Genomic DNA, 22352 nt, shown 5'->3' with positions numbered 1-22352 from the left:
TCAAATTCATATCTTTAAGCTTCCTTGGTTATCTGTGAGGACTTGCTTTTTCCTGCTGCCAGCATAGGAAATCATGCTACAAAACCACTGAACAATTCCTGCTAGTTCCCTGCTTTGGCATCATTGCACAAAATAAAATGTGCTTATGGACGAATAAGGAATTGCTGAGCAATGGGTGTCTCCAAGATCCAGACTGTATGAGCCACCTTTTCCATAAAACCTGTCACATGTGATACAGATTGCAGCACAACATGTGTGCCTTATTCTCCATGAGTGACAGGGTGTTACTGTACCTGAGGAGCCATACTGGATGAAAAATGGTGATGTTGGGGAGCACAAAGAATTTTGATGCATTCTGGTAATGGTGAGATGAGTAACTTCTTAAATACATCAACAAAATTAGTTACTAAGTAGATCTACTTATAAGGTACTCGATGCTGTAATTCAGTTTCAGGCAGAAAAGCAGCCCCTTGGAATAATCTTGATTTGCTCTTGAGATACTAACCAGTTTTAATATGCCTTGACATTCAGTACCACGTTCATAATCCCTGTAATTATTCCTTCCTACTCCAACAAGAGTAGGCAGTGTACAGCACAGGGGCTGAGGGATAGTTCTGTTTCATGCTTGAAAGGAGGAACGTGTCATACAAAGCACACTTTGTACTGAGCTGTGGGAAAAGAGGTGAATGGGAGGTGAAACCAGAAGCTTTAAGAGCAGCTCAAAATGTCACTTCCTCTCTGCCTGTTTCTGGGGGCACTTTTGTATGAATGAAGAAACTGCACAAAATGAGACACACATAAAGCTGAGAGCTTTTGGAAGAAGTCTCTTCTCCCCTGGCTCCCAGCTGACTGCAAGGGCAGGCATCTTCCCATCAGGCAGAACTTGTGCCATGGCATTCTGCCCCTTCCCTGCCTCTGCTTCCTTCTTGGGGAGGAAGCAAAGTGCTGAACTACCACAGTAACAAATACAGGGAATTTAGTCCTGAAACAACCCACCACAGAACTAGAACACGTGTGGGCAGCAGTGGTGGCTGCACTCTTCTACATAACTTTAAGTGCTGCTGATTTTCTTGTCATATCTTGCTGTAAAGAAATGCTGGTACCTTTTGGAAAGCACAAAATGAAATGCTCAAAGAAGGTTTAGCCAAAAGATAGAGTCTCTGGCATTTGCCACCTTAAGAATGAGAGGGAAATTGTGTGGAAAGTTGGCATTTAGCATAAAATTAATTAAGGGAATATACTTGAGCGCCTGCAAGGAACTGAATGAAGAAGGAGCAGAAGAGAATGTCCAGCCTAGTGGGATCAGAAAGTCCGTGTGGTGAACTTTTGCTAGAAGAAAAAGCAGAATTCAGCTTCTGCAAGGAAATGAAAATGTAAGTACAGATTTCTTCGCTATAAAAAGAGAACAAGGGGAAAAACAAAGGGGGAGGAGCAGGAAGCAAGAGTAAGAAAGTATTTTCTAGAAGATTGACATTGCCACCCTATGGCCAGTCAGTACAGGGACAGAGCGATGCACATCCGAAGGCGAAGGTGTTCTGTGCTCGGTGTCACCCAGCGCTGCTCCTCCTGCTGGAAACGCCAGCGGGAGTTTGGGCACCCGGGGCAGTGCCCAGCCTGAGCCGAGCACCATTCCCCGTGCAGGCACAGCCTGAGCCGAGCACCATTCCCCGTGCAGGCACAGCCTGAGCCGAGCACCATTCCCCGTGCAGGCACAGCCTGAGCTGAGCATCATTCCCTGGTGACCCCACAGCTGCCCTTGCGGGGCACCCTCTGAACACAGGGGACTTGTAATGCCAGGAGGAACAGCCTGGCAGGTGACTCACAAGGTCAGTGCCTGATCTGCTCTCAGTTATCACAGCAGATAACGATTCCTTGAGGATTGTGGGACTGTGCTATACAAAGTACTGGCATTAACCTTTTTCTGTGCCTTTCCTTGCCTGAATGGATGACATGAAGCTCAGCAGGGTTACAGTCCTGAAGGCACTTTGTGGGTCCTTTTGTCAGAAGTGTGATCTGGCTTGACAACTTTTGCTTGAATGTTTCAATATCTGCTCAGTGGGCAGGTTATTAGCCAGCATAAACTCCTCTCTAGTCTTGCCAGTCATTTCTTCTAACCTCTACACTATCCTGACAAGCAAATCAAAATGTCAAGTCAAATAAAACATCAAGACCCTATTAGGGAATACGAGCAGGCCACCATATGGAAAACAGAAGAAAGTAAAAAAGGAGGTTTGGGGTGCCTTGGCAGCTTTTTCCTATGGACTAATATGCAGTCCAGAGGAAAGGAAACAGCATGAGAGAAAATACCAACTCATTTAACAGCAAATGTGAGACACCTGGATCATTTTTCACACAGGTACACAGATGTACCTCTTTGTAGATGTGCATGTGACTGTCATCAACTGATGACAACCCCGATCATATCTCTTGGGAAGATTTTCTGTGGAGTTATCTAGAGATTGACTGAATTATCTGAAAAACTACCTGGAATTCTATGAGAATTTGTGGTAGAAGAGAAATACTGGTTAGTTAATTAATAAATCAGATAAAACCTAACTTTTTCTAAGCTACTTCATTGTATAGATGAAATGAGAGTTTTGCTGTCATACGTGATCTGTGCTAATTACTGCAATTATAATACTTGCAGAGAAGGAAATTTGCAAAAAGTATATTAAATGTTCAGCACTCAGCTGCTTGTCAGCTGAAAGGAAGGCAAGTTAATTGAATGTAACAGTCAATCCTCTTTCTGTTGTTAATCAGTGGTTAATTATAATGTGCAGCTACATGGCCATATGTCACTTGCTGTGGCATAAGAGTAACGTGTCACTGCTATTGATCACTGCACTGGAGGAGCTGGAGCTGCTATACCCCTGTGCTAAATGCCTTACAGAGACATGACTGCTTTCAGTGTTGCAGAAAATTAATCTTCATTCAAAGTGTAGGAATTAAAATTAGGCTATATATCCAACCAGAATCTAACATATGTATAGTACATCGTATTAGTCTGATTTTTGAATGGTGAATAGATGTAAAAAAACCAAAGCATCACTGAGGTTGGAAAGAGTCTTTCAGATCATTGGATCCAAACACTAACCTAACACTGCCAAGCCCACCACCAAACCACATTCTCAGGTGCCACAGCTATATATCTTTTAAGTACCTCCAGGGATGGTGACTCCACCACTTCCCTGTGCAGCCTGTTCCAATGCTTGACAGCCCTTTCAGGAAAGAATTTTTTTCTAACACCCTATCCACACCTCCCCTGACACAGCCTGAGGCCATTTCCTCTTGTCCTGTCACTTGTCACCTGAGAGAAGGGACTGGCCTCCACCTTCACTCTGGAGAACAATAAGGTCCCCTCTGAGCTTCATTTTCTCCAGGGTAAAAACCCCCATCTCCCTCAGCTGCTCCTTGTGAGATTTGTGTCCTAGAACTCTTACCAGCTTCACTGCCGTTCTTTGGACTGAAAACCAAAATAAAATAGATGAAGTGGCAGAAGGATCTCCTAGGACCAGGCACAGAATTGTTGAGAAGGGTGCTATTGCCAAGTGCAATTTTTCTGTAGACTCCTTGAAACTAAGCAGAGCTGCCCAAAACTGATTTAAGGTTCCTGGGTATCTGGAAATTGACTACTTTTAATCTATAGCAGCTTTGGTTGTCCACTAAAAAATGTAGAGTGGTCTAAAGGACTGTTTTTCTCTAAAGTTTATTGTCCATTTGATAGTTTAGTTGTGCCTGCTCTAAAACACTGCTTAGAAACCAAGCATGGTTTTCAAATTAGTGTCCCATAGAAATTGATCCTCTGTCTCTCCTGTCTTGATGGATTTTCAGGCTTGAGGACTGGCCTGTGTAGGTGCAGATACTAAAAATGACTGTGGGAATGAAGACAAAGCCTTAAACCTCAGAGGCTGAGTGTTGGGTACAGTAGAGCCCAAACCTGTAACCTGCAGACCCTGGAACTGGAGATGATGATATAATTATCACAATTTTAAAAAGGTAATAAGCAATATGCACTATAATGCATCGCCAAATATTCCTCAAAGTTTCCCCTGAGTAAACACTTTTCATCTGTGAGGATCAGGCAGAATCTAACAATGTGTGTGAGGTAAGAAGAGCAATTCAGCATGGTAGAGAAGATGGCTTAATGAAGCTGGTCTGGCTAACAGTGAAAGGGAGGCACTTTCCAACACAGATCAATTATCTCCCATTCTGCTTCAGGTTGGAAAATGGGATGGAAAAATATAATGTTTTATGGTAGCAGGAAAACCATTATTAGTCCAGTTTATTAGACTGTGCATTAGCCAGTGTGTTTAATCATTTTTCTTCTCTAATAACATAAAAAAAAGTGAGAAGCGTACTGAAAAAGGGAGTTGAGTCTTTACAACATTTAGTTGTTTGAAGGTGAGAAAGTATCCAGTACCCTCACCTGTAGGAGAAAGCATGCTACTTAAACCTTCCTTTATTCACCTGTGTCTGGAAAACAGGGAATTGGGTATCTGCCTGAATATCTGCATGCACTTACACTGGGGACTCCAAAGCATGGATAAAAAATTAAAGGAAGATTAGAGGGTAATTAATGCTTTGCCCACTTAGACTAGAGCCTTTGATGTCACTTCTTCCTCGTGACAGCTGCAGCCAGAAAGTCTTGCTCCAAAAGGAGAGCACAGCATTGGTCTGATTTCAGTAGATCAGCTACTGTACTGCTTTCTTCTGTCACTATTCACAGCACTTCTTGGGAGGCTCCAGCATCCTTTCAAAATATTTCCACTTGCCTGGAATGAGGGTGGATGTTCTGTATTCTAGCAGCAAACATCTTGACTTCTGAATTCAGTAAGGGTGGCAGTGTTGATGCCTGTGGGAGAAAAATGCCCTCCCTCATCTTAGACTGTGCTTTTATTGCACCTACCTTAAACCTCCTTTTTTAGGTCCACAGTTTCCTAGAAGAGCCCAGAACCCATCACTTGCATGCAGATTGTTACTTGAAAGTCAATGGCTTTCAAATTTGTTTTTCCAGGCCAACACTGAGATACCTCAGGGAACCAGAGCTTTCAACTCACAAGCTCTGAGCTTCTGGGGTGGCTTGCTCTGTTTGGTCCTGGGTCTTTAGTGCTGTGGTGCTGGTTTTGGAGCATCTCTGGAGGTCATCCTTCACTCATACATACGGTGTCTGCTCGAAAGGTGTATCAGCCACGTGTGCCTCTATGGCATAAGAGCCCTCTCCAATTTGACCAAACCTTGGGTTTCTCTCTCTCACCTTGGCCCTCTTGGGAACACAGGAGCAGAGAAGCAAGTGGGTATCATTCTGGATCTCTCTGCTCCAAAGGGCCAAGATGAATGGCATTTCTGAGACACACTTTTACTTCTTAAAGTGCAGAAATATATCCAAGAGCTGGTGTCTACTCAAACACCAGAGTGTTTGGGGCAGCATGCCCAGAAATGTTGGCATTTGAGTTGAAAATGTAAGTGTTTATACATCCCACTTCCTGCATTTGTCTGTGTAGTTATGGTATGGATCTGCTTTTTCAGGCAGAAACAAAAATACCATTCGATCTTCTCCCTTTCACTCAAAGGGTGTTTTGCAGTGTAAGAAACAAGGAGTCCTTCTGCATAAGGAACAGCTACCATTTCTGATTCCTGTGAAGGAGGAAAATGGAATATCTCCATCAAAAAGTCAAAAAAGACCCGACAGCACTGATACCACTGGCAGACTACACAGACATCAAAGTGTTACAGCTTGAGGTAAATGGAATTTGTCCTCCTTGCAGGATGGACTGCATGTTTTCAGATAAGATGGTCTTCTAACAGTGTTTATCAGACTTTTCACCTTTCCTCTATGTTAACAGAAACTCAGCTGCCCTGAGGTGAGTGAGAACAAACCAGAGTTTCTGATAGTAGTGCAAACCTGCCTCTAGAGGAAGCGAACCTATCCCACTGTTTAAAGGTATTCTATAGTTTAGGTGTCAAGGCATTTATTCCATAATTTCAGTGTCTTTTCACTGGACTGGTCAGGGCAGACAGAGTTGCTTGTTGAACAGCACTGTGATTTTTCTAATGTTTTGTATTTTAATTGCTAGACCTAATCATGACTTTGCAATCAGAGAAACACTTGCCATCTATACAGGGCTGGGAGGAAACATGAGATTTTTTATATAGAAATGCCAGCATTTTAGAATGCTCTGTTCTTAAATGGGACTTCTACAAGGAAAGGATGTCAGAAGCCCTAGTATATGTCTTTTTCATTGTTTGTCTATGTGTTGTCTATAAAATACGTAGTAGGAAATTATCTCATTGAGGGTGGATGGGACTTTGAGGAGCCTGATCTGGTGGAAGGCATCCCTGCCTATGGCAGAGAAGTTGGAACTAGGAAATCTATAAGGTTACTTCCAAACCAAACTGTTCTATGATTCTATGATCCTATTCCATCTCCTGCCCACTCCTGATGGCTTCCAAAGACTGTGCATGCAGCTGAATTCTGCCCTCATGGTCAAAGATCTGCCCATGACTGTTTTTGTATTACTGTCACATAAACCCCACAAGACAACTGTCAGAGGTGCCAGCCTTTCAGTCAGCTCCCCTCAGATTTCTCTCTTGCAGAAACCAAAGCAGTATTTACCATGTACCTAGCAGCAGATGAGAGAGCACCCTGTCCCTCTGCAGCCAGAGTAACACACCAGACCTCTTCCTCAGCACGTGCCTCCTCTTCTTGTAGATTGGATGGTCTGAGCTTCATTTGCAAGTGGTGCCTGGGCTGGCCTCTTTACATTGTGCTTCTATGCAGGCAGGTTCAGGAGGCTTTTTTTCTTTTTAGGGTTTTTCAATGAACTACTTTATATTTTAATGAAAATGCTTATGTAATGCCTTCAAAACAGCTGTTACCAGCTGAATGAGAGCTCATTACATTTTGGCAGTGGCTCATGCACCTCTCTTTTCAATCTCCTGGTTATTGCCTTGCTGCCTACTATGGAGCTGCAGCAGAACTGAGACTGAGTGCTTGTGGCATGGCTGAATTACTGTCAGTACCAGTGCCTGGCTGCTTTCACAGACTAATTAAATTTCAGCAGTGTAATTTTGAAGCTCTGTAATTTAAAAATGCCCAAATTAAGACTCTTTACCCTTGGAGATGATCTAGCAAGTGGATTACTCATTGTGCTGGGCTCTGGTGACCTGTCTTGCCTGACAAGTCAGAAGTTGATGTTGTCAGCTATGAGCATGGAAGTCCTGGGTACCCCCAGTGAGGCAGCTTTTGTTGTCACCACAGGCTAGGCTGGACATTTTCCAGTCAGGTCATCCCCTTCCTCCAGCAGGTCTTGGTAGTCAACTGAGACAACCCTCAGGTCACCTACCCTGGTCCAGCTGTGTGAGGGAGCAAATTGGCTTTAAACCTATTTTTGCACATCCCTTTTTTCACCCCTCAAATACATAGCTTGTTGTGTGGCAGACACAGTTCTTAGCAACCAGGCTTTCCCCCTCCTCAGAGCTCATTTTTTGATTTGAGTGCCAAATATGGATGAAGGCAGAGGCTTGGCAAGCTTCTGGGATGGATTGTAAGAGAAGAAATACAGAGAGAATTTCTGCTCTTGGGCTCTATAGATCTACAAGCACTCCAGACAGGACAATTATGAGACTGCTGGATTTAAGACATTTTACTTGGGTAGAAAATCCTGTTTGTGATGTCAATAATGATAAAACATTTGAATGTTTGGACACAAACTTAGTGTCTCAAAGATTTCACACTTATCAGGTTAGCATTGCCAGGCATTGATCTCTAAGAAGCATCAATTCCTTATAGCACCTGCCCTCTTTCCCTCCAGTTGCTGTGAGGGAGCAGCTCTATTATGCAGCCCTGAGCATGTCACCAGTCCTTGCTAAATTAGCAGCTGGAACATTCTCAATACATTTAGAAAGACCAGCTCAAGGTTCCAGCAGGGGCCAAACTGGCTGGTGAGCTACCAGCAGACTTTCTACTTTCTGCAAAAGAAATTTCCAACAATAAATACATAATTGTGTCAGAACAAAACATGATATGTGTCTAAGATCAAAACCAGCCAGTTCCCAGGTAACATCTGATTAGTTCTCTGGGAAAAGGCTTTTGCAGGACTTAACACAAGGACTTTGAGCCTCACTGACATCTGGCTGACAAGGTAAATGGACACACATATTGTAGCTTATTTTAGTGTTACTATGGTGAGGGAGAAGGCCAAAGATATTTATTTCTCCATGAGGTTTTTACTGAGAGGTGCAAAGGGCCGTGCAGTCTGCTGCCCTAATCTCATTGTTTACAGAAGTTGATATGTGAACCCTATCAAAGCTTGTGAAAGAAAGCAAATCTTAATCTCCCTTTCTGCATGCTACAGCCCAGCCTTGTTGTAACTGAGCCCTTCTAGCAGTCTCCTTCTCTGGCACTACAGATCCAGAGTAGTGTGGGGTGTTGGAAGGCATTCTTCACATGTCCTACCAGTTCTGAGTAATACTATGACTCTGGCTAAGTCCATATTGTCCTTGTGTGAGGCCAACACATTATTTCCTCATTTTTATTGTTTCAGGTCTTACAGCATACTTTTTCAGCCTTCCTCCTTCACTTTCTTTCCAACACTGTGTTTTTCATGTGGCTTTCCATGGAGTAATTTGTTTTTTATCAATAACTACTCAGCTATGATTCGATGATTATTTTACTCCAGTAGGGCATGGGTTTCCACAAAGAAGCTTAAATTCCATGTCATTGAAATGCTGTACAAAATCCATCTGTGTTGGACAAACCAACCTTCTGGAAAAGCTCTAAGAGGAAACTATCATCTATGTACTTGTAGATAAATTGCCACAGAATTTGTTACTATGCCACATCTAGGAAGGAATGCAAGAATTAGAGCAAGTCATGAGCATCTCTGTCCCTCTGTCTGTTGGGGAATTGTGATATGGTCCTCAGCAAGCATGACTGTTCATTTGTGTAACAGTGGGAAATTGCTGTAACACAGGAATCCCTGTGAGAAAGTTCAGTGTGAGATCTTATGAAAGGTATTTATTTGCAAAATCTTTAAGCGAGTTGATTTTATGCACTCACACTCATTCTGCTGTAGAGTTAATTCTCTGACACTCTGACTCTTGAATATTCTTGATCCCCAAACTCAGAGAGTCCCAGTGGCCTGGCCAGCATCCCTTGAGCTTGACACAAAGGAATGGGGGTGCTGCTGCCATGCCCTCACTACAAGGCCTTGACTGGGGACAACAAAGTTTTTTTCTGGACAGATCTGTCATTTCCCTTAGGAGGCATCAGCTGGTATCTTTTACCTCAGAATCCTGTTTACTTTGCACAAATGACAGGCCAGGATGCTGCCCATTGCCTGTTTTTCTCTGTTTTCAACACATATGTTTTCCAGGCAGGATAACAGGAACAGCAAGGGATGTCTGACACTGCAGCCTTGGTACCATCCTCTTGGGATCAGGATCCTGGGTTTTTTGCTGACAGGTCATCTGTGTTGTGGCTGTTTTCAAATGCAGGTCCTTGGCCTTGACATAAACAGAGCAATTCCTTAACTTTTCTGCTGGGCATGGTTTTCTGTGTTAACAAGGGTCCATCCTTTTAACCCTCTGTTCTGCTGCTGCTTTCACACATTTTCATTCATTCTTAAGTCCCATCTTCCTTTGCTTTGCTGTTACAGACCACTCCAACTGCTGTAGGCAGTCCTGATGCCCTTTTATTAGAATTCATAATCTCTCTAAAATATCTAATTTAATGCCCCCCCCCCAGCCTTTGACAGCACACAGATGAATGCTCTGTTGAAGTGTAAATGAAGCTTGTAAATGTCATATATCATACTTGGTGAAAGAAACTCTAAATTTTGGGACACACACACTCTATCCCCTATATCTGCTGAAGCACAGACTTCTTGAAATGCCAAAATATGTGTGAAATAATGAAAACACTGAGGTGGCCAATATCAACAGCTTTAAAAATAACAAAATTATGCCTGCCAAAATAGGAATGGAAAATTGATAGTCTATATTTCCCATGACGCGGTGGAAGATTTGAACAGACTGCTCCCACTGATGTCATGAAGTTACTGTTCTACATTTGCTGTTAGTAGGTGAAAACCAAACCATTCCTGGTTTAATATCTTTTTGCTTGATCCTAGCAATAGAAGTTATAGATTATTGCTGACAGGAGGCAAAATGCTGACTCTGCCTTAAACCTTGAAGCTGAGGTTTGCTAGTGCTGACCAGTGCTGGGTACGAAGTGGAGTTAGCAGTCAGTGTTAGGTGTGCAGCTACATGACAGCAATTAGACACTTTGAAATGTAGGACAGGACAGTGAAGTCATGAATTAGTCTTTTGCAGGTAGTTATTAAAAGTTGATCAACTGAAAAACTGACCAGTGGGAGCTTGCATGCTCCTGGCTTTAGGGTTTCTTAGCTACTCACTATTATTCGAAAGTAGAATCTTAAAACCTGTTATTTTAATAAGCTTATTCTTCTTTCTGAAACTCTATCAATTTGTGACACTGAGGCTAAAATGTGTTTCTGATGTCAGTGACTTGCAACACAGATGCAGTTAAATGGGATAGTCTGAAACTCCAGCTGCATTATGGGGAGAAAATAATTGCAAATGCATGATGCAGTATCTTAGAGAGAAAAGAACTTTACTGATCCAGCAGTTTACCCTGTGAGTTCTACTGCAGAGGAATGTTTTCTAGGGACAGGTATTTGGACACCCGAGAGGACTGGAAGTTGCAAGGTTGGATTTATTAGAGCTGGAAATAAATCAAATTTTGCACAAGCTAGAACTTGCTTTTTTTTTTCCTAACATTGAGCTCTAATAAAAATGGAAGTTAAATGTGGTTAAGATGCCACAGAAGAATGCAGTGAGAGCTGCCACACACTGTCCTATGTACAATCTTAATGCAGAATCCTTGTTTGTGATCTAGCATGCAAACATAGAGCTGTGGTCTGTGACTATTTTTGTAACCACACCCTTTTTGTCTTTTTCAGAGCTTGGACTGGACTCTGATACAGCATTCACCATGACAGTACAGAAATGCATGAAAATATTTTTTAAAAAAATTTATTGTGGAAATTTGAGTCAGAAAAATCAGGACTATCTGTTCCTTCCTCTACCATAGAACTCTTATGTATCAACCTAATTACTCCAGTCCAAGTGCTCCTAATTTTCTAATGTCAAATATTTGCATAGGTACTTCTAGGTAGCTGAAACACTGAGGACTTCAAAGCTGCAGCTGAAGTTTGCTATATGTGTCTATACATATATCCTCAGAAATGGTGGTGCCATTGATATCCAAGCTGGCTCATTTTCAATTAATTCTGGTAAACCTGCAGTTCTGTGTACATTTATATACATATAATGCAGAGGTGTTTATACACATGTACATAGAATCATAGAATTGCCTGGCTAGGAAGGGACCTTAAAGACCATTTTGTTCCAACCCCCCTGCCATGGGCAGAGACACCTTTCACTAGACCAGGTTGCTCTGAACCCCACCCAACCTGGTCTTAAACTCTTCCAGGGATGGGGCATCCACAACTTCTCCAGGCAAACTGTTCCAGTGCCTCACCACCCTCACAGCAAAGAATTTTTTCTTAATATCTAATGTAAGCCTACTCTGTCAGTTTGAATCCATTCCCCCTTGTCCTGTCACTACATGCCATCTCCATCTGTCCTGTAGGCTCCCTTCAGGAGCTGAAAGGCCACAATTAGGTCACCCTGAAGCCTTCTCTTCTCTAGGCTGAACAATCCCAACTCTCAATGTTTCCTTGGAGGAGACATGTTCTATCCTTCTAATTATCTTGGTGCCTCCTCTGGACTTGCTCTAACAGATTCATGTCCTTCCTGCACGGAGGACCCCAGAGCTGGATGCTGTACACGTATGTGTGTGAGCTGCAGGTTTTTCAGAATGAAGACAAGCTAGTTTGGGTACCAGTAGCATTCCTGTGGTAAGCACAATCTTCCCTGTCAGTTATAAACCAATTTCTTCATGAAAGGGACACTGGAACTTGCCAGGTAGCTGGCCCAGCTGAGAGGGAAGAACACAGCCTTATCAGAAAATTGATTAAATGTGCTTGCTTAAGACTCCCCTGTTACAGTAAGATTCCCATGAAATGACCATGGAGAAATAGTTTTATTCAGTGCACTTAAAGTGAAACAAACAGTACCTTAGAAAAGGCATTGTAACCACTTGTGCATTACACAGTGAATATGGCAAGTACTGAATTTACTATAAAAGTATCCACCAACTAGACAAGCAGAAAGAAAAAAATATGACTCCCCCCCTTCCCCCCCACCCCAGTGTGAACAAGGTTAAGAAGCATTTGTGCAAATGGATATATTTCTGGCTTGGAGCAGAGAAAGCAATTGCTATAGATAGAATCCCAGAAAGTGTAACAGAAGTTGTAGCAGGCTGTTGGAGACTGAAGTATGTCAAGAATGAGGTTAGCAATTAGTAATTCCAGAGACTTTATTTAAGTGGAGTCTGCTCACAGGTAGCAGACTCCACAGAATTCTAAACATGGAAGCAGTTGCTGGTGTTCTTTCTACTACTTGAGACAGCAAGTACAAACATTTCTGATTTACTAAGAGTAGGACACTTCAACACACATTTAAGGGTCCTGGCCACTTGATAGCAGCAGGCTTTAACTTCCATAGATGTAGAAGTATCTTTTCCCTGTCATTAAAACCCTCCCCTCTGAAGGAATATTACCAGAGGAACTGATCTTGATCAAATATGTATTTTATACATGGCATATTCCAATTTTTTAAATCCAAAACTAAGTTTATTTTTCCCATAAAATACTATTGGATTAATTTTGGCATAGGTGCACAACATCATCATGTTCTCTATTCAGACAGTACATACATCTATCCTTTATTTTTTTCCATGTAAAGAAATACAGGGACAAGCTTTTGGCCAACCTGCTCTAATACAGTTATTTTGCCTTATCTGTAACTCAGCTGGGCCTGCTCAGCACAACAAACACAACTGTATGTAACAATGATGTGTTTCTGAGGAAGTAATATCTTAACTGCTCTTAAATCGCTAATGTTTTGAACATTTCACACATATTTTACAAATAAAAGGGAAAGTTTGGTACAAAAAAAATATACGCCAACTAGGATTAGTGAAAGAAAAGATCATTGTGGAGGTAGAGGAGTAAACCTGTGAAGCTTACAGCAGGCAAAACCAGCCATACCCCCAAAACACAGACTTATCTGCCCCTAATAATGGTTAACAGTTTTCAGCAATGTATAATTAGGGATGAATAAAATAACTTTGAGACTGGAAACCACATTTCTCAAAGCAGCAGTTTTCATTAATTGAATCGTTATCTTTCTTGCTGCTTCTTCAGCTGAGGCATCCAGTGGTTTACTATAAAATGAACCTGTGTACAAATGCCTTCAATTAGTGGTTATTTCAAGGAGAGTTTATGTTCTGCAGAAGAGTAAATTAGTCTTTTCCCTTTTGAGATAATTGCATTTTCAGGCCTCTGTGAAATATGGAAAGTGATGACAATTTGGAGGTGACAACTCTTTGTGAGGTACAATTGCACAAGGTACAAGGAGAAATGACTAAGAAGCTTAAAGTGGCCTCTTTTATAATATATTCTTACAGACCTTCACACAGCACTTAAAAATGTGTGAAGCCACAACACATTATACATAAGAAGAGTCAGACACAGGCTATCATAAAGGTTTTTGGAAAGACTACAACCTAGCCTAATGAATAACAAATATGCCTAAAAATGCGAAGTACTTGTTTTAATAATAAAATACTACTTTAAAGTGGATTTTTAGGCCTTTGATCTGACTGCCACCCATCTTCTTGGGAAGAATATTCTTCTTAAGATCTAGGACCTGACTGTCAGCTTGCCTGCTATTTCATCAGTGTAAGCTCCTCAGTCTCCACAATTTGGGCTGCTAGCAATAATTTCCATAATGTTTGCAAGAGCTTAAACATAAACATAAAATAGTTTATGTTGCAAAGCACTGGATTAGATCTCAAAAAACTGGACTTTATTCTTGTTTCTGTAGGTCACCCAGATGGGTAATCTGCAAGGTTACCACTCCATTCCTTAGTTTCTTCATCTGTAAAATGGGGATAATTTTATTCACTAGCTTTTAACAAACATTTCAAGATATACATGGTTAAGGATTAAGCAGTGTGGATTATCCCTGATGAGTAACACACAGCTGCTAACACACTGACTTATTCACTTTCATATTAGCATCTTTATTTAAACATTCGCAAAACACTCATTTTGTCAAACAGCAACTGCAAAGAGGCTTTTATCCAGCACAAGTGTAATTAGAATAGTAGAGAAGTGATGAGACTTTGAGCTCAAGACACGATAAATCTGGTATTTTAACTTCAAGTAACTGCAGTAGCAAAAAGAGTTTCCAATTCAAGTCTGCCCTCCGCTGGCTCTAGCAGAACACTGCTAATAAATTTTGGCTCAATAGTGTCTTTCTGTAATGAAGAGAAGGAAATAAATTAATAGAGGCTGATACATTTATTAATTTACACCTTTATTTAGCATTTATAAAAATTTTGTAATAGTAGTTAAATGATTTGTAGTATTTTTTAAAATCCCATCTAGGCTCCCTGTCACATTCATGTGTTTCAGGATTTCAAAATCCCATCAGCGTATCATCCATACTAGAGTCCCTGGAACTAAAGTACAACATGGAAGGTATCATTCTGCATGTGGCTTTAAAGAAATTTAATAGAAAAACTACAGAAAAATATTTTGCTTGATACAATTAATTACTCTAATAGATAGTGCTGTATGTATTAGTCAAGTACTAAAAGAGACCAGGATAAATTTAGTCTAGTACTCTGTCACTAGAAGCAGGCTGTCCCCTTAAAATATGAGTGGAAAAAAGAAGACCATTTATTACTGTGTTTATTTTAGAAAGAATTTTCCATCACAAATACCACACACAAATAACTCATCCCTAAACTCAGGACGACTCATTTTCCTTTCTATTTTTAAAGTAGGAAAGTAATTGGGGTGTGGGGAACTATCTTATTTATACTTACACCGATTCATCTAGAATGATTTCAACCCCAAGGTGACATTGGTGTCTGAAATACAAAATCTGTATAATTATGTGCTGGATGATGTGATCGAGCTGAAAAGCCTCTGGTTCATATATCTTGTCATCTTCATGCTTCGTTACACATAACAGCATTTAATCTCTTGTGACTGCTACCTACATCTAAAATAAAGGAGTACAATATTGTTTATTCAGATGTGTACTTAATATACACTTGAAAAAAAGGGAAAATATAAAAGTATTACAGAAATGGCATTTTATTTGGACCATTTAAATGCTTGGAAATCAGTGTCAGGTTCACAGCTTGTGCCAAATGTGCCTAATAGACTTTATAAAGCAGAACATAAGGAATTTTCACAAGTTCCTTGAATGTCCTCTGCATCTGCTAAAATTCTTGCTGAAATGGTTCTCATTCAAAAATGAAACCTTCAAGAGTCCATTAATATTTTACAAGAAGCAGTGAAAGGCACACAACTAATCTGCCGTTATAGGTTTGGGGTTGGCTTTTTTGTTTGTTTGCTGATTTTTTGTTTGTTTTGTTTTTTTGCTCTAGGCAGGAAGGTATGGAAAAGCCACTGAAATCTGATTAACCACTGTAGTGCCTACTGCAACACATCACCCTCTTAAACTGGACTCCAGCATCTAAAATGACTAAAATGTAGTTGTTCTGCACTTCTAGGAGAATAAAGTTTGAGATTTTTAATAATCCTAACAGACAAGCAGCAGCAGTGATTGAAATACTGATAGGTATTTCCCTGAAAGGTCATTTGTTTTCTATGCAACAGTGGAAAGAGTCTTAGATGAACTTAGGCACGTGAATCAGGCTGACAGTATATAGAGAAGACACACTAGTGTGTCTACTTGACAATGCTTTGAAATTAGTAAAATCTAAGAACATTTGTCTGGGCTAAATATGGCATATGACTCCACTAAAATAGACAAAGTACGGACAGAAATCGTGTATGAAAGGCAAAAGGGAAGTATTTTAAGAGACTAAATTTTATTTTAGAAGAATAGTAAAAACTTCATTAACCATGAGTTGCGCTTCATTTAATCTTGATAGCACCAGATAAGACTTGGAAAGAAAGAAAAGAGCTTTCCTTGATCGTCTTCTGGTATCCAGGAAAGGCCTTAATTATTCTTCATTATGATACTAAATTACTGATTCTAATCTTCCCTGTGCTGAAGATCTCAAAGAATTTGCAGTGAAATCTGAACTGCTGAAATGCAAAAACTAAAGACAGACATAAACGTTGATACTTTCACCTGCGCTGTGGAATTTCCATATTCTGAAAGGCAGCTCTTGCTGAGGGTCACCTTCAGCAGGAAGCTCAGGCAGCCCACGCTGATGGGACTCTGCCAGGGGATGTGTGAACTGCTCCTCACCTTGCTGGTCATGGTTAAGCCCTGTTGAATTAGGAATATGACAATAGGTTTGTCTTTAAGTTTCTGAAGTCAATTCACCCAAAGTGAACAATGAAGATAAATTAATACCTATGTTCAGTTTAAATAATTAGTTCAACATTTAGATTAACTACAAATTATTCCATTTGTTCATGTACATGACACATTTCCTTTGTTGACTGGGCAGTCTTATTCAAGATCTGAAAATACACATATTTTTACCTTTCCTTTTATGATCTGGACTCTGTAATTTGCATTACAAGTTGTTAAAACTATAACAGTGACAGCACTAAAACCCAGATTGTGCTATGCTTTTAATTCTATTGAAATTAAAGCTGTAATGAATTAAACTTTAATTTATATTTTAAAAAAAATCTTAGTTTCAACAAACACCCTCCTTGTTTTGGAAGTTACAACAAAAAATTATACTTAAGGATATATACAGGATATAACTGAAATTATATGTCATTAGTTTTACTGGGACTTAAGACAAAACCCACAACAAACTGGCAAAAAAACCACACCAACCTGTTTCAGGTCTACCTAGCATATTTGAACTCAGAGTTCTTCTTTTTGCTTTACTACATGTTTTGTCTTAGCTTATAACCAGAGTTAATTAGTAGCTTGTTGTATATCTTTAGCTTGCAAAATCTGAGAGTGCATATGAAAGCTCTATTGTAAATCAGTGAAGCGAGTGCTGTGCCTCAATCAGTTACATTTCAAATATTTCACTGTCAGAAAAAGTTGTTTCAGCAGCACTTTTTTGTAGTTGGATGCTAAGAAAGACTATTAACACTCATTGAAGAGAGAAAGCAGAATATGACTTATAGTTAGAATTATTATTTTTCAAATGCTGCAATTCTATGTCCTGTATCAAAGAGAAATATTTCATTTTTCTCTGCAAAGACTCATGTTATCAGTTTCATGGTTGTCCCACCACTTTACAATTTACTAAGGTTGGAATTGGTATAAAGGCAAGTATACAAGCAAAGACTTTGGAAAATCAGAATATATTATTTGTTTTACTCACCTTGTTTAAATCATTTAGGCAAAAAATTGCCTAAAATAAGCATATTTTAAGTCCTTTAAAATCTTTATATATATGTGCTGTTAAAACAACGTATTCTTCAACAACAAAAATCTATTTGAGATCTATCTACAAACAAAAGGTTTACATTAATAAAATATCTTTAGAGGAAAATTCTCATAGAGTTACGAAATCCTTTGTTGCTCAGCTGCTTAAAAAAGAGCTTAATTAAAAAACAATTAAAACAATATGGGTATTAGTTTTGGCCTCAGAAAATCCTTTTATCCATCAGATTTTTGCGTATCACCAAATGTATATAAGGAATCAGATTATTGTTTTCGTCCTCGGCCAAATATTGCAATTATAAAAACATGCATTGAAGAATTGTTGCGCTTTTAGAAAAACGATCTATGGCAAAAGGTAGCAGCATGTCTAAGTGTAACATTTAATTTTCACTATTAAGCAAAGATGTAGCAGAATGGGAAAGTCACGCTTCAAACAACACTACAGTTGTGAAGCAGGTAATATTCAAATTTTAAACACATTAACAGCTCTTCTCAGAGGTCTCTAAAAGCTTTTGATGAAGTTCTTTCAATGCTGTCTCACCTCAGACTGCTGTTTCTCCTTCCCTGGCCTCAGGGACTGTAATGAAAAACAATGAGATTGTAACTCCATGTCACCATTCAGTTTTTGTTTGTTTTTAAGTAAATAAATTGTACAATTACTGTATTAAATATACAAAATTACTACACTTTGCTGTTTGTTCCTGCCACTCTGATCATTCTACTAATTGTCAGCAATTTTCAGCCAGCAGCCAAGCCCCACACAGCCACCCGCTCACTATGCCTCACAAACACTGGGACCAGAGAGAAAATCAGAAAGGTGAAAGCCAGAATACTCATGGGTTGAGATAAAGACAATTTAACAGGGAAAGCAAAAGCTGTGCCCACAAGCAAAGCAAAACAAGGAATTAATTCATTGCTGCCCATGGGCAGGCAGGAGTTCAGCCATCCCCAGGAGAGCAGGGCCCCATCACATCTAACAGTTACTTGGGAAGACAAACACCATCACCCCAAATGTCTCTCCTTCCTCCTTCCCCCCACTTTATAAACAGAGCACTATGTCCCATAGTCTGGAATATCCCTTTGGTCTGTTGGGGTCACCTGTCCTGGCTGTGTCTCCCCCCAGCCTCTCATGTACCCACAGCCTCACCAGCATGGCAGAACAAAAGGCAGAAAAGGCTCTGTGTAAGCCCTGCTCAGCAGTAACAAAACTTCTCTATATTATCAACCCTGTGTTCAGCACAAGTAGAAAATATAGCCCCATACCAGCCACCATGAAGAAAATTAACTCCACCCCAGCTGAAACCCGCACAGTGACTGGCAGTATCGCTTTTCCTGGAAATATCCCATATCAGGCAGTGACCACAGTATATCCAACAAGTACCATACAGAAATTCATATGAAGAAGATTCTAATTTGGACAGAAATTTTTATATGCATTACAGCTCTGCATTTCAAGCATGTTTGGAAACTACGCCAAATGTAAGAACTCAAATATACTCACCCCAAACTAATCTAGGTCTCAATAACATTCAGAAGACATTTTAGAATTCTGGTTACTTTGCACATGACCTAATTGGCCAGCCTAAGTCTTTGCTCTGTTTTGACCATAGTACTTTCCATTTCCCTTTGTCTCTGTCCTTTCTTGTCTTTGTGAAATGAAAAGGAACATTTTCCAGATCAGTGGTACTGCAGAGAAGCAGGGATTTATTAGACTAAATGATACTAAAATGGAATAGAAGGAACATCATTATTAGGGCACAATAAAAATAGGAAGTTTAGTCGTAACAATGAAGTGAAATAGAAGGTCTAGTCATAATATACTACTGTTTCTACTGACATCATAAAGATTCAGCCTGCAGTAGAAATCTGTTGAAGAGCTCTTCCTTATGTTCTTGGCTATTTATACTGATTTATGGTATAATCCTGAAGTAAGAAACATCCACCATAGCGTCTTTGAAATCTAAGTTCTCCTAAATAGGCTCAAACTCAAACTTTGTTCCCAAGTAGATGAATTTAATGCAGCTTTTTGTCAGTAAATTGGGGAAATCTCAAAAGTGAGATTGCTAAGTGCACAATGGAGGCTTGCAGGGATTTCCTACAAAGTTTACAGTGATTTTCACAGACTTCAATGTGTCACTGCACTTTGTCTCCTGAGTTAAACGTACTGTTGCATGGCTTTACTTTGTGGTTTGCTGAGATAAATCTTTTAGAGTCTGGAATTCTTTAACCTGAGGTACACTTAGCACTCAAAAAGATGAGTTAAAGCCACCTGATCAAGTGATATTATTTCATGAATCTGACACTTCAGCAATTCAGTCATGTCTATAAGAATCTCAATTCTCTCATTTACCAATAAAAATGGAAATTACTCCTTGTACTTCCCTTCACTCCTTGACTCAATGTGCGAAGGGAAGAAGAGAAGATCAGGTACATGTGGCACACTTTGGTGAGTATCCTTTCTCAAGAACACCCACAATAACATTATATGCACTGTGTCACATGTGATACTGTTAAACCAATCCTCAAAGGAGACAGAGCAACTGTTCAACCCTTCCTATCAGGTGATCCGTACATTTGACCTTCTGAATCCCACTTGCACTAAATGTACAGGAAGGAAAAATGCCTTCTGAATTTCATTCCACCACAGTGGGTCATATTTTATTGCCATATTTTGTAAGAGATTATTAACAAGCTGTCCGCTGTAATGAACAGTTGGTTTTTCATGTTTAGAAAGAACAAGTGGTAACCACAGTGTGAAAACAGATCTTACTTGGCCTCATCTACAAAGGAAAACCAATTTAATACAAACTGCTCAAAAATAGGTTCCTGCAAGTCAAAAAAAGAGGTTCAATGTTTTGAGTTCTCTTTTGAGTGTGATAATCCATTACTGATTAATGAATGTGCCTCTTGCACTAAAGTGGCTCACAAGAAGAGTAAATTTGTAATTTTCAATGTTGGTACAATTCTACTTACGCGTGCTAATTTGAAACGGTTGACAAGTGATATACCAAAAAAATTGAAATCCAACACAAACCTATGGATAGAAAGACTTGTTCTCTCAATTTTCAGATAGAATTCCCAGAATTTCCCCCCCAAAGGCATATTCTTTTGGGAAAGGTGTAGACTAATAGTCGTGTTAACTTCATATTGATGTTCATGAATACATAGACAGCACTGGTGCCTAACCTTTCCATAGGGATAAGCTATTCAGTTTATAAAGCAGACACTCACAAAATCTATGCCTCTACTTTATTTGTCACATATCATTAAATGTGTGTCAGTCCTATGACTAGAAATGCTGGTGTATCCCATGTTTAAAGTGTATGGAAGCACAGGGCACTGGGACTGGTGTAGAGCAGGAAAGGCTGTGCATTCTGTAACATGACTGCACATTTGTGCCATGACCTCACCAAAATATTCTTTCATAATTCATAGACCATGGCAAAAGCAAGCCATGAGCTGCCAGAACCTCTCATGTTGCCTGCATGTTTGCTACCTGCCTGTACCTGGAGAGCAAGTAGTGAGCTAAAAGCTCCTGTTTTTATCATCTTGAAACGGCAGAACAGGGATTCATACACTGGACAGGCATGCATACACTGGAAGAGTAAATGGTCTATCTGAATAAGTAAGATTTATTGTATCCCTGGATTCTTTCTTGTCTCTAAAAAGCACTGACTTGCTGTTTTTCTTAATGTGACAAGATGGCTACAGAAGTTCAAGTAACTGCTGTAGGCAAACCAATATGTAACATGCAGAGCTTTGCTATAGGTAGCAGATATGATACAGCCTGATGGTGTTAACTGCTGCAGCTGCATTTAGTAATAGCAGAACCTGAAGACCTGCATCTGGCTTGGATCTAGCATTACAGCAAAAGGCAGGAAGCTACCTCAGAAAGAATGAAAACATGGTAAAATCATGATATAAATGATTGATTCAAAGGCATAGACACTACACAGCAAGATGTCATGTAAGTTGTGTCAAATAAAGAGTAGCTTGGTGGTTAGGGCACTGCAAGGACAAAGGCCACTCATTTATTAGTTAAAAAACAAAATGCCTCAGTGCCTATCTGGGCTCTGAGGTTTTTAAGGACAACAAAGTCCAAGTGCTGTACTGCCAGTATTTAGCTATCAGGTCTCTCCCCATATTTCTAGTCAAGTTTTCACTCCCTCAACTCTTTGTTTCCATGGACTGGATACATCACACAGCTGGTATTTTGAGCTGGAAAGGACCCACAAGGGTCATCGAAGTCCATCTCCTGGCCCTGCACAGCACATGCCAAGATTAATACCATGTGCCTGAGAGCATTGTCCAAACACTTCTTGAGCTCTGTCAGGTTGGTGCTGTGACCACCTCCCTGGGGAACCTGTTCCAGCGCCCAACCACCCCCTGGGTGAATAATTTTTTTCATATTATTTTCCATTTAATATCAAGCCTAAACCTTCCTTGACACAGCGTCATAGAGCCGCATTTCCAGTTTCCTCCAGGAACACTTTTCCTTATCACTCCATCTCTACCTTTCACTTACCAAAGGCACTTCCTACCCTGCAGAGGCGGCGTGTGAGCAACACCTCCAGAGCTCCGGGGAAGAACAAGCACAGGAGTGCGGCAGGAGCCAAGGCGGGCAGGGAAACCCACAGCGCTCGCAGCCCCCGCGCCCCCCCACAGCCGCCAGCCCCGCTGGGCCCATCCCGATCCCGCGGCCGATCCCTCAGCCTGCGGCGCTGGAAGGCGGGCGGGACAAGCCCGCCGGGGTTGTAGCAGGCAGAGCACACCCGGCGGACGGAGGGTACCCGGCG

The 22352-nt window shown here is 40.5% G+C and overlaps 1 long non-coding RNA gene and 1 other non-coding gene across 3 annotated transcripts; both read right to left on the bottom strand.

The window, feature by feature from the left end:
* Positions 1 to 12108: 12108 nt before the first annotated feature.
* On the bottom strand, positions 12109 to 22335 carry LOC136559339 (uncharacterized). 2 transcript variants are annotated; one of them, XR_010784000.1, is made up of 5 exons: positions 22082 to 22335; positions 18098 to 18133; positions 16327 to 16467; positions 15044 to 15222; positions 12109 to 14470 (listed from the first exon to the last, which is right to left on the bottom strand). It is a non-coding gene; the product is annotated as an uncharacterized lncRNA (long non-coding RNA). The 2 variants fall into 2 exon arrangements; XR_010783999.1 differs by lacking the exon at positions 22082 to 22335 and having other exon boundaries at positions 18098 to 20065.
* LOC136567573 (small nucleolar RNA SNORD93) lies at positions 17755 to 17842 on the bottom strand. The gene has a single exon (XR_010785133.1). It is a non-coding gene; the product is annotated as a small nucleolar RNA SNORD93 (small nucleolar RNA).
* Positions 22336 to 22352: the final 17 nt, after the last annotated feature.

This window comes from Molothrus aeneus, chromosome 1 (assembly GCF_037042795.1).
Source record: "Molothrus aeneus isolate 106 chromosome 1, BPBGC_Maene_1.0, whole genome shotgun sequence".
Taxonomy (NCBI): Eukaryota; Metazoa; Chordata; class Aves; order Passeriformes; family Icteridae; genus Molothrus; species Molothrus aeneus.
Note: the sequence above shows the minus strand (reverse complement) of the source record. Positions and strands in the feature narration are given on the sequence as shown.